The sequence below is a fragment of the Capra hircus genome, chromosome 21, assembly GCF_001704415.2.
Source record: "Capra hircus breed San Clemente chromosome 21, ASM170441v1, whole genome shotgun sequence".
Classification (NCBI taxonomy): domain Eukaryota; kingdom Metazoa; phylum Chordata; class Mammalia; order Artiodactyla; family Bovidae; genus Capra; species Capra hircus.
In genome coordinates, this window is record NC_030828.1 from 11,055,665 (window position 1) to 11,068,265 (window position 12,601).

General features: G+C 39.1%; 1 long non-coding RNA gene across 1 annotated transcript; it reads left to right on the forward strand.

Moving 5' to 3' along the window:
- On the forward strand, positions 611-12,113 carry LOC106503338. The gene is made up of 5 exons (XR_001296994.2): positions 611-956; positions 2,916-3,088; positions 6,415-6,512; positions 8,484-8,573; positions 11,427-12,113. It is a non-coding gene; the product is annotated as an uncharacterized LOC106503338 (long non-coding RNA).

Here is a 12,601-nt window from a genome sequence, read left to right on the forward strand (position 1 = left end):
GTGCCAGTGTCAGCAAGCTGTGCTAGTTGCCTGGCTTCCAGACCTGTGCGAGTCACACACGCGCGTGTGCGCACACACACACACACACCCCAGATGGAAGATCAGAGAATAAGAATAGAATAAGTAGTTTGATAAATCTATTGGTTTTTCCTGTAAAAGATGCTGGAGAAGGAAGTACTCAATCATTTCCAGTTAATAAGACATGGAATTTCTACAAAGTACAAGGACTAAGTTTCACGTCCTATTGCAAAATCTGCTGGGGGTATATGTATCCACAACTGAACAACACTTTTCCCACCAGCACGGGGTAAGGAACGTGAAATCGGTATTGGGTATATGAGTACCACAGCTAGTAGAACTGATAAAACTCAGGGTTGTTGTCAGCTGTGTAAATGGAGAGAAAGAGGCACCTTCAGAGACTTCCTTTGGGGAAGGCTTGTTTTGTGCTGGTGAACTGCTCCCCCTGGTGGATCAGCAATTGATAGGTCTGTGATTCCAGACTGTAGGCAACAAACAAGCTTTGAAGAAAACTGGGCAGTCTGAGGTACGCAGATGTATCCTCCAGGATAAAACTAACTTTCAGAGAGCTGAAAATAAATGGAATGCCTAGCACAGCCCCTGATGGATTTTGAGCTTAGCTTTCCTGCAAAGCACATGGAGTTGGTTCTCCCAGACCGACTGGTGTCCACGTGTGTTCTCATTATTATGGTTGCTTTGAAATCATGAGTTTGTACTGATTTGAGAGATGTGAAAACTCTAAGGTCTGTATTTTCGTCCCCTTTAACAATAATTCTGGACAGGATAAACAAGCCACAGCAAGGAGACCATTTTGCTGTGAAGTCATTTGCTTCTCTTATTTCCTGTCTGCCCTGCTCCCCTCTCTCTGAGACGATCATGTTGATGTGGCTAATTTATTTCTAGTTCCCTCGTTCTACATGCCTGCTCTCAAGATAAAGGTAAGTTTTATGGTTTTCCAAGGATCTTCTTCATACCAGTATTATATATTTTGATAGCAAGATAGTCTGTGTTGTTGTTTTCCTTAAAGAGGCTTTTTGTAAGCCCTGGCAGACACAGAGAGGAGATTTTTGCTGGTCAGGCAGAGATGAAATTCTATGGCAATTCTCTCACTCTTTTGAACGTTCTGCAATGAAGCACACTACAGCCTCAGTCCAAACAGTTTATAAGCTAAATAAGGAGGTATTTTAAATATTTATTTAACAAGACATATTTTAAATAACCTACATATGTAAATAGAGCGTTCTTAGCCTGTACATTATTGCCAGGTCGATTCTCGTGTTCTGATATATAATTAATTACCGGTTTATTCCTCTGTAAACCAAAGCAGAGAATAAATCAGCGATGCCAGGTCACTGATGTCAGTAAAAATTGTAATACCCTCTTGTCACTGGGTCTGTGAAAGGGGAAGTGAGACTGTAAAGTCTGTGGGGCTGGTGGACCCAACTGTGTCCAAATGGCAAGTTTCTAACCCAATTTGAGTTGCTTTCTCCTGATGTCTAGACTTTTGGTCTGTGTTCTATAGGTAGGCATGGGATGCCCATATCTTTAAAACAAACTCAGAAAGCCTTTGCAGTGTGATTGATGCATCTTATAAGGTAGAGTTGCCTAAAGTAAATGCATATCATAAGCATTTTAAGCAACATATTACATTTAGAAACAAAAACCACACAAATACCAATCATTCTGATAATATCTAGGTAGTTGAAAATATGACTCTTTTTAATGTTTCAGCAAAATCCATCCATCCATTCTTAATTTTTTGAGAAGAAAAAAGCATATATACTTTTTTTTTCCTCTTCTGCTTAAAGTGATTTTGTGTCTTTTAAATTTTTCCACCGAAAACTTTGGAAGGACAGAAGTGTTGCATTTCAAATTTGTCATGAGTATAAAGAGACCTCTCTAGGGAAGAAAAACAGAAGACATGACATCTTTTCTTTTTAGATTTACTTTCTGATGATGTAAAATGAGTAATCATCTCAAGTACCACAGCAAATTTTTGGCCTGGGTCAGTGATGAGACTAACATGTTTCATTTAAACATAATACACACGGCTTACCAACAACCCAACTCAAGAGTTCCAAGTCCCTGCTCAGCAAATTAGCTTGCCAACATAATTCTAGCTACTGATTAGCAATATTAATTATCTTGGCCTGTGGCCAAAACATCTGGAAAATTTAATGTGGAAAATCATTTAAAATAATTCGTTCATGCCATCATGACAAACCAACCCGTTGGTTAATTGACCTTTTCACTATCGCCCAGTTATTCGGCCACACTCTAAACCTTCTATGTTCAATTTGCATTGGATCCTTTTAGCCATTCTGTACTGCAAAAATAAAAAAACTTCATATCTTTGGGAAAATAAACATCAGCAATAACAAGATCAGTTGGATTTTGCTGTCAAGATGATCATCAGATGCATTCCCAGACACAGAGTCTATAGCTTCATTTATGATATTGTTTCAGTGCTTAGAATAACTGTATTTTTGGTAGTTAGTGAAATAGGTCCAGTGAGATGTAAATTAATCTTAGCAGCTTCTGAAATAAGTTTTCTTATACAGTTGCATAAAGAGGGAAATTAAAGGTTAAAACTTGCTGATTCCACCTGCCCTCCAGTTTCACTCTGTGATGCATCCTCATGAGGTATCAGGGGCAATAATGCCTTTAGTGCACCTGCAAAAGGACTCAGGGAATTGCTTCTTTAGGGATTTGAGGTGACTTTGTAGATTCGCCATAACTAATACATTAGTCTTTTAACATAAAAATGTTAATTAAGCTTAAGCCTCCATACAGTAAGGAAGAAGGATTTACTTCTAAAGATAAACAGTGGCAACAAGACACTCAGATTGTCTTCTCATTAAATATTATTAAGACAGATAACCTTGTTTTTACTGCAGTACATCAAGTGTCCCTTTAAAAAGTTCTGCTCAAGGTGGAGAATGCACACGTCTCTATGACTCCGTCTCTGCACAGATGAAGCTCTGGAGATTATATATATATAACAAATGTAAGATCTGAAAGGTGGAGAGAAGAAAGCAGACTGGCCAGAGACCTCAGGATGCAAGGAATGGTGAGTTTCCCTGAGGTTTTGTTTTTCCTCATATATTTAAGACCTGTGGCTGAGAAAGCCAACAACTCAGAAACAGTAACAGGCACAGACAAGATAAAACCCAGGAAACCAGGAAAAGGGCAAGCTGGCAAGTCTCTCTCTCTCTCTCTCTCTCTCTCTATATATATATATATATATATATATGAAATATTGGGCCAATAACCGCTCTTTTCCAACAAACACCATGAAAGATAACTGGGTGGTATCAGAAAAGGCTGAGTTGGGACCTGTGACTTTTAAGCCTGCCACACTGTTAAGCCCCCACCCCTGTGGGGTCAGTGAATGCCATATGGGCAGGGGTAGAACCTCCTACCCTTCCCATGTATGAAATTATCTCTAAAGGTCTAGTGGGGAGCAGGAACACTCACCTCTACCCAACCCAACAGTGAGGAAGGAGCATCTTCCCTCTCAAATGTCAACAGAAGCCAAGTGACGAACCTGGAGTTCCTCCCCCTTGGCGGTGATGAAGAGGCATGCACCACACTTCCAGCAGAACAGTGTCAGAGGAGGCTGATTAAAACAGAAGGCTTTAAAAAGACACAGAATCTCATAGCCTACCACGAAATGCCCAAAATCCAATTAAAAAAACATCACACAAAGAACAAGGAAGAACTCAAACTGGATGTAAAAAGGCAATATAGATATATGCCAACATCAAGATGATACAGATATTAGAAACATCTGATAAAGCTTTTAAAGCAGCTACAGAAAAATACTCCAATGTGCAATTAATATTCTTGAAACTAATTAATAATTAGAGCTTCAGCAACAAAATAAGAAGTCGCAGTATAACATAGAAGATATAAAAAGGAGCCTAATGGAAATTTTTGAGCTGAAAAATATATAAAGCCATAAAAACTCAACTCATGAGCTCAAAAGCAAATGATGGAGAGACAATGGGAAGTATTAGTGAACTGCAAGATAGAACCATAAAACTGCCTAATCTGAACAACAAAGAGAGAGTAGACCAGAGGAAAGAGAGAGAGAGAGACAGAGCAAAACCTCAAGGACCCGTGGCACAAAAAATAAAAGCAAATATATGATTTCCATTACCAGAATCCAGAGAAAGCAGGGGGAAGGCCTAAAAAAATACTCTAAGAAATAATGGCTGAAATCTTCCTAAATTTGGCAAATGACATAAACTTACAGGTTTAAGTAGCTGAGTGAATTCAAGCAAGATAAGCTCAAAGAAATTCTGATCACAACATACCGCAGTCAAACTTCTGAGAGCTAAAGACAAAAAAAAAAAAAAAAACCCCACAAGACAGAGGACAGTGAGGGAAAAAAAGATATCTTACTTACAGGAGTGAAAACAATTCAAATAACCATGGATTTCATATCTGAAATCAGAGAGGCTATGAGGAACTGGCACAACATTTTTCAAGTTCTAGAAGGAAAGAATTGCCAGCCTCAAATCCAATACCCAGTGAAATTTCTTTTAGGAATGAAGGGAAATCAGGATAGTCTCAGTTAAAAAATAAAAACAACTGACAAAATATGTTGCCAGCAGACCTACCCTAAAATAATAGCTATGGAAATTCTCTAAACAGAAAGAAAATGATAAAAATAAGGAATTCTGGACCATCAGGACAGGAGAAAAAAACACAGTAAATAAAAATATGGGTAAATACAGTGAGTTTTTCTGCTCTTCATTTTTCTAAACTATATTTGAGGGTTGAAGCAGATAATATAACTGTCACATGTGGTTCTAAATTTATATAGAAGAATTATTTAAGACAACTGTTTTATAAAAGGTGAGGGTAAAGGACTTAGAGGGAGGTAACTTTTATATAATTCACTCAGATGGGTAAAATGACCATAAGTGTAGATTGTGATAACTTATACATCTAAACGGTAAAAATGAACCTACCGAAAATACGAAATGCTGGGAAATATGCTGAGACCCTGGATCACTCTTATATTTTCTATGGGAGTGTAAAATGGTACAGAAAAACCATACCATTTAGTAGATTTTGTAACAGTTTGACATTTTCTTTAAAAAAACAACACAAACAAAACAACAGCAAAAAATTCACATTTAACTGCCTCATGATCCAGCAGTTACACTCCTGGGCATTTATACCAAAGAAGTAAAAATGCATATTCACACAGAAACTTGTGCATGAATGCTTGTATTTGTATTGGCAATAGCCAAAAGCAAGATGCAACCCAGATAGCCTGTAATGTGTAAATGGTTCAACAAACTGTGGTACATACATGCACACCAATAAACAAGAACTGTTAGTAACTGTTGATACATGCGACAGCCTGTATGAATCTCCAGAGAATTACAGCAAGTGGCAAAAGTCAGTTTCAGAAAAGTACATACTATACGACTCCATTTATATAGTAGTATTGAAATGACAAAATTACAGAGAATGAGAATAGATTAGGGGTTAAGGAGGATGGAACGATGAGCTTCCCAGGTGGTGCTAATGAAGCACCTTCACCTGCCGGCAAAGGTGAAATAAGAGACCTGGGTTTGATCCCTGGTCCAGGAAGGTCCCCTGGGGAAGGCAATGGCAACCCACTCCAGTACTCTTGCCTGGAGAATCCCATGGACAAAGGAGCCTGGCGGGCTACAGTCCAGAGGGTCACAAAGAGTCGGACGTGACTGAGGTGGCTTAGCACACAGGCGGGTTATCAGGGCAGCATGTAAATATGTAGAGGGGTAATGAGAAGGATCCTTACGATGGGTCAGGATTCTGTATTACAGCTGTGTAATACAATATTCTATTTGTTAAATTATGCTATTTTTCACAAGGTGTTACCCGTGGGTGAAATTGGACAAGGTGTTACCAATGGGTAAAATTATTCTTTCTGACAATTGCATGCAAATCTGAAATTATCTCAAAATAAAAAGTTATAAAAAGTTCTATGAGTTTATAATCTAACATCTCTATCATTCTATACTTAAAAAAAATTAACTGTGACAGTTGAATTTTATATAACTTTAGACGATTGTATTCAGTCACTCTGAGCCTTTTAGTTAAATGGACATAATGTTACCTTCCTATTTTTTTTTTTTTACTAGCTATAGTCAAGGTGCTCTCAAAATGGAATAATGATTGTGCTTCCTAACTCTTCAAGTACTATAGGAAAAGAGCTAACATTCGTTTGAGGCTAATGTATGCCGGGCTGTTGAATGTGTACCTTACCTTATATTTATATGGCATTATTTTATGTGAAACTTTTAAAAGCATGGCTCCTACCCCTTAATGGAAAACCATGTGATATTTAAAGAATGACTAAAAGGAAATTCTCTTCTTTTGTTATATCTTTCTCAGACATTCAAGAGTGTCCACAAATAACCTTATCTACAAACTAGAAACAGACTCACAGATGCAGAGAGCAGCCTTGTGGGTGCAAGTCGGGTAGGGGTAAGGTAAGTATGGACTGAGAGTTTGGGATGAGCAGATGCAAGGGATTCTATATAGGATGGATAAACAACAAGATCCTCCTGTACAGTTTAGGGGAATATATTCAATATCCTGTGATAAACCATAATGGAAAAGAATATGAAAAAGAATGCGTATGTATGTATCACTGAATCACTCTGTGGAAATTAACAAAACAATGTATATCAGCTATAATTAAAAAATAAAAACTGGAAGACTGTCCAAGTCTAAAGTCCTAAGTAACTCTTATCTCTAAATATTTCAACACACTGGAGCTCCTGAGACCCTCTTACTCTCCTTTCCTTAAATGTGCCAAACCGAACTTTCCATCTTGGATGCTCATCCTCCCTTCACTTGCTCACTGGACATGGTCCAACAGGATGGGTGACCACCAGCACCCATTCTCCCCGCTGTGCACTTTCCTCCGTGTCTGCGTCTGTCTGGAGAATTATTCCATGGGGCTTGGCCCTTCTATCCTCTCAGTATTCCCCTAATTTGTGCCTCTGGACTGGAGAAAATCAGAAGAGTTTGTAGCTGGCATGTTGATGGATTTTTATCTTATTTCATTTAATATTACCATTTTACAATTTCCTCAAAATGTGAGTAATCTACTGAGGACTTTGGTGTTGTTTAGTCCCTAAGCTGTGTGTCTGACTCTTTTGGGACTCCATGGACTGTAGTCTGCCAGGCTACTCTGTCCGTAGCATTTCCCAGGCAAGAATACTGGAATGGGTTGCCATGTCCTTCCCCAGGGGATCTTTCCAACCCAGGGGTCAAACTCGCATCTCCTCCTTTGGCAAACAGATTCTTTACCACTGAGCCACCAGGAAAGCCCACTGAGGGCTTACAGCTTTGTTAATTTATGACACTTCAGAAATATTTAATTAATAAAGGAATAAATACTTAGTCCATCTTATGCATAAAATTTTTGTGTTCTCATTTCTGCCATGAGACTATCTCATTAAAAAGGAAAACACTCATTTGTTTATTCATTCATTAATTAATTCCATCACCTATTCAACAATGACCTAACACCCACCAATGGCAAGGCTCTGTGCTAAACCTCAGGGATATGATGATGTGTAAAATGTAATTTGGAAAGAAGCAAATGAAAACAATCATAATAACGATAGGGTTTATGACACAACAGAGGCATGAAGGTACCATGAGAACATAGAGAAGGAAACGCTTCATGGAGAAATTGATGGACTCCCATATCTGCCAGGACTAGACATGGAGCAAACTCCTGTGTTGGGAAGTGCGAAGAACTGTTCTGATGAAATTTGATTTAAAAATATGTAAAAGTGACCATCGCATTCTAGGGACAGAATCTTATGCACAACGATGATGATACCACGTGGGCTTTACCTCCAACACAATAGCTCGCCCCTGACCTGGTTTATCAGTACATTCAATATTATCCTCCAAAGCAGAGATATTACTTTGCTGACTAAGGTCCATCTAGTCAAGGCTATGGTTTTTCCAGTAGTCATGTATGGATGTGAGAGTTGGACTGTGAAGAAGGCTGAGTGCTGAAGAATTGACGTTTTTGAACTGTGGTGTTGGAGAAGACTCTTGAGAGTCCCTTGGACTGCAAGGAGATCCAACCAGTCCATTCTGAAGGAGATCAGCCCTGGGATTTCTTTGGAAGAAATGATGCTAAAGCTGAAACTCCAGTACTTTGGCCACCTCATGTGAAGAGTTGACTCATTGGAAAAGACCCTGATGCTGGGAGGGATTGGGGGCAGGAGGAGAAGGGGACGACCAAGGATGAGATGGCTGGATGGCATCACTGACTCGATGAACGTGAGTCTGAGTGAACTCTGGGAGTTGGTGATGGACAGGGAGGCCTGGCGTGCTGCGATTCATGGGGTCGCAAAGAGTCGGACACGACTGAGTGACTGAACTGAACTGAACTGAAGTGGGCTAGTCCTAATCTAGTCTTTATCCCCCTTCAGGTCAAGTGCAATGGCTTCCTGTTTTGTCTGCTGCATCCACACTTGCCCTCCACAATCTTTTCTCAGAAACCAGGGGACGAGAAAACATAAGTAAGCTCATGCCATTTCTTACTCGGTCATGTCCCACATTTCTTAGCTGAGCATTAGAATATCCTAGAGAGGTTTTTTTAAGTGTAAGTAGCTTGCCTTTAACCTCTGAAGTTCTGGTGATTTCAAAGGTGGTACCCAGGCTGCTGCCATCTCATCTTCTCCCTTTCTCACTTGAGATTTCAGTTGAGATGAGATTTGAGTTGATTTCACCAATTCCAGTGTTATCTACACTGAAAACCCTACCCAAGCATCACTTTATCTTCTTCCACTTTACTTTTCTTCATAGTACTCATCACCATCTGCATAGGTACTATTGGCTAATGTGTTTATGGTTTTCTAGCCCCAGAGAAGATGGCCCTAGGAAGTCAGAGATTTTACTTCTGGTTTGTTTATCACTTCACTCCCAGTGCTTATAAAAGTGCCTGGCACATGGGAAGTGTTAAATAAATAATTTTTAAAAATACATTAAATGGACAAAGGCAAGGAAGGGTTTAATACACTCAAGGGAAGTGAATTGAGAGTGGCAATATGCAACAGGAAATGGTCAGGAAAGAGGAGGTCTTGTAAAACATAAAGGACTAGGGTATTGTTCCTTAAAAAGATGAGGAGTATTAACCATTTTCAACAAGAGACTGTCACAACCCAATTTGTATTTTAGGAAACTCTCTTACTACATTTAGGAAGGAAGGAGGTGAATTTGTCCCTAAAAAGGGTTCAGACGACTAGAAATAGCTGTTTGGAGACTCTTGTGATCACAATGAGGAAAGTCCAAAGATATGACACGTTTGAACACTGCAATATGGAAAGAAATCGAAATTAAAGCACATGTGGGTTGGTTTTGTTTAATATAGTGACAGACGTTAACTATAAAAGATTGAATGCTCCCTTGTATTTTAACCTTTATAATTTACTGCTGTTTCTTTGGACAAGCTTTTTTTTTTTTTTTGTCTCTTGGGTTTTCTCACTATTCTCATTAAACAAATGCAAATTAAGACAGACTTAAAAAATACAGAGTTAAGACATCTCCAGAAACCAAGCAGAAATCGCTGAAGCCCACCTGGGTCCCTTTCACTTGAGTGCTCTTTCCCACACATGCCACGAGTGATCCTGTGTGTTTTCCTTCACAGCCTTGTCTCACAGGTCATTCTGCACATTTAATATCCTCCTGTGAAACAAAATGATGCATAATGCCTGGGCCTGTTCTAAACCTCTTCTATTTTCCATTTTTGCTCCATTTTCCTATATCGATTCACTGAAAATAGAACTAAGGTATGTTCTTAGTACAACCTCTAGTGATTATTTTTATTACTCTTTTTTTTCCAACTGAATAAATGCACAATAAATCAGAAGCACTCCCTCTGGGAGAGAATCTCCAAATAAACCTCAGCCTCTTACCCTTCAATCTTTTTTAAACTTGCTAACATAGTATTAAGTAAAGTCCTTCCCCTCCTCCCATTCTTTCAGCGCAATACTACTTTGGTTAAAGAAGTAAATCTAATTAAAGGAGCATGGGAAATGGAAGCCGTTTTGTGTGTTAGGGAAGCTGGATCTGTGTAACTTTCACCAGTGATTGGGCTTACAAGATGGAAAATTCCTTAGACTGCTGGGCAAAGTACTCTTAATGCTGTTGAAACATCTGGTTTTCTTTGTATAAAATCTTTTCCACGAGGTGGGCTAAGATTTTTATTCTAATTGAATTTGTAGTTAATTCCAGATAAAGATGAGTTTCTTTTCGCTGATACTGCTCAAATCAAGGGTCCCAGCCTGCTGACTTGAAGCCCGTTTTTACTCAAAATTAATAAAAAAAAAAAAGAGTTGTTTTGCTCAATTGTTAGTATTTATAGGACAGAAAAACAATATCTAAAACCCTGGGTTCCTGACTTGGTCTTTTGAGTCGTGTATGATGGACATAGAGGGGTATACACCTGTGCCTTAAATGCAGTGTGTGTGTGCTAAGTCGCTTCAGTTGTGTCTGATTCTTTGTGACCCCATGGTGGACTGTAGCCCACCAGGATCCTCTGTCCATGGGATTCTCCAGGCAAGAATACTAGAGTGTGTTTCCATCCCCTTCTCCAGGGGATCTTCCTGACCCAGGGATTGAACCAGGTCTCCCACATTGCAGGTGGATTCTTTACCAACTGAGCCACAAGGGAAACCCAAGGATACTAAAGTGGGTAGCCTATCTCTTCTCCAGGATATCTTCCTGACCCAGGAATTGAACTGGAGTCTCCTCCATTGCAGGTAGATTCTTTACCAACTGAGCTATGAGGGAAGCCCTTAGATGTAGTATTGCTATCCAGTTAAGGGCACAGAAGGATTTTGATTTGAAGACAGCTTACCACCCTCCCTATGAATGTTTGTTCTGGTGTTAATGGATCTTAAACAATTTGTTTACAAACGTAAACCACCTAAAAGAATGTAAGGAGTCAAGCTTTCCAATATGTGTTGCAATATCTGTTACACAGATTAATACACGGAGGAACAAAAGAAAGAATACAATATAAAGCATGGTGTCTTCCAGGGTTTTTGCCGCTTACGTGACAGACTTCTGCTTTAACAGTGACCTTTTGGGACCTGTGTTTTCTACAAGTTCATATTTTAGATATTATGAAATAGGAAGACTATTAAATTGTACTTAGTTTATCTTTCTCAACCAATCCTGATAATTGATTGGACCTTCTTCCTCTCTCTCTCCTACCAAATTTTGGGACAGTACAACAGAAATGAAAATCAGGGCCTAGAACCAGAAGCCAGAATAAGAAACAGACTTAGGCCCTCCACGGCTTATCAGGTAACCTGTCTCCTTTCAGCGTCACTTAACAAAGCTGATGTCCCATTTTTTTTTTCCCCCAGAGGCTTTGGACCTGGAGAAGGACACTCCCTTTTATTCCCAGCAGCAGAGAGTGATGTCGATCAAACGCCATGAGCACAGATCTTAAAGCAATATTGGCATTTTCGAAGCTCCCATTACTGATTAACCTTTGCATTCCTTTTCCTCCTTGAGGAGTCTGAGTTTCTTGTCTTTTATCAGGACCTCTTAACATCCAGAATGTGGATCTATCTATAATTGCACTTTTTTTTAATCCATTCATGATGTTTTTACACACTCTCTCCAGACTTCTGTTGTTTATCTGAGCTATTGAAGGGCAGAAGGAAGATGACTGATTCATTCCTAAAATTCAGTACGCAGTCCATACATGATTTTTTATCTAATGAACTCAAACAGTCATAGATTATTTCATCGGGAAAAAATACATTCCTCTTATTCTGCCAAAGTTGCAAGTCATCATACGCAATGATAAGAAACGTTGGCTGTGCTAGATCAAATTAAATGCAGTAAGAAAAGAAAGTGCTGTCTCAGAAAAAGAGAAGGTTGATCCCAATTTTCTCTAATATGAATGAAATGCATAAAAAATCACAATGCAGTGAAAAATCACGGAAGCAAATTTTTGAGTGCATCTCCGGTTATACTGGAAATCTTGCTGTTGTTTAGTTGCTAAAGTCCCTTTTGAGACCCTGTGGACTGCAGGCTGCCAGCTCCTCTGTCCATGGGATTTCCCAAGCAAGGTTGGCTTGGGTTGTGATTTCCTTCTCCAAGGAGTCTTCCCGACCCAAGAACTGAACCCATATCTCCTGCATTGGCAGGCAGATTCTTTACCACTCAACCACCTTGGAAGAACCTGAAATGTTAACTTCATGAAAATCAACTACAGGGACAATGGATATTTGGTTATCTTCTTGTTATCATTGAGTTTTCTATATTCTCATTAACATTGCCTATTGTAATAAAGTACAATAAAAGTAAGATGGAAGTAATAACCTCTTTTTGTCTTGTTTGATATATATATATATCAATATTACATATATAAATATTAGATATGTATACATAAATATCTATATAACCTCCAGAATTCTTGCCTGGAAAGCCCCATGGATAGAGGAGTCTGGTGGGCTGCATTCCATGGGGTCACAAAGATTTGGAAACAAATGAGGGACTGAGCACAAGGAGAATTATGGCCCTCAATTCT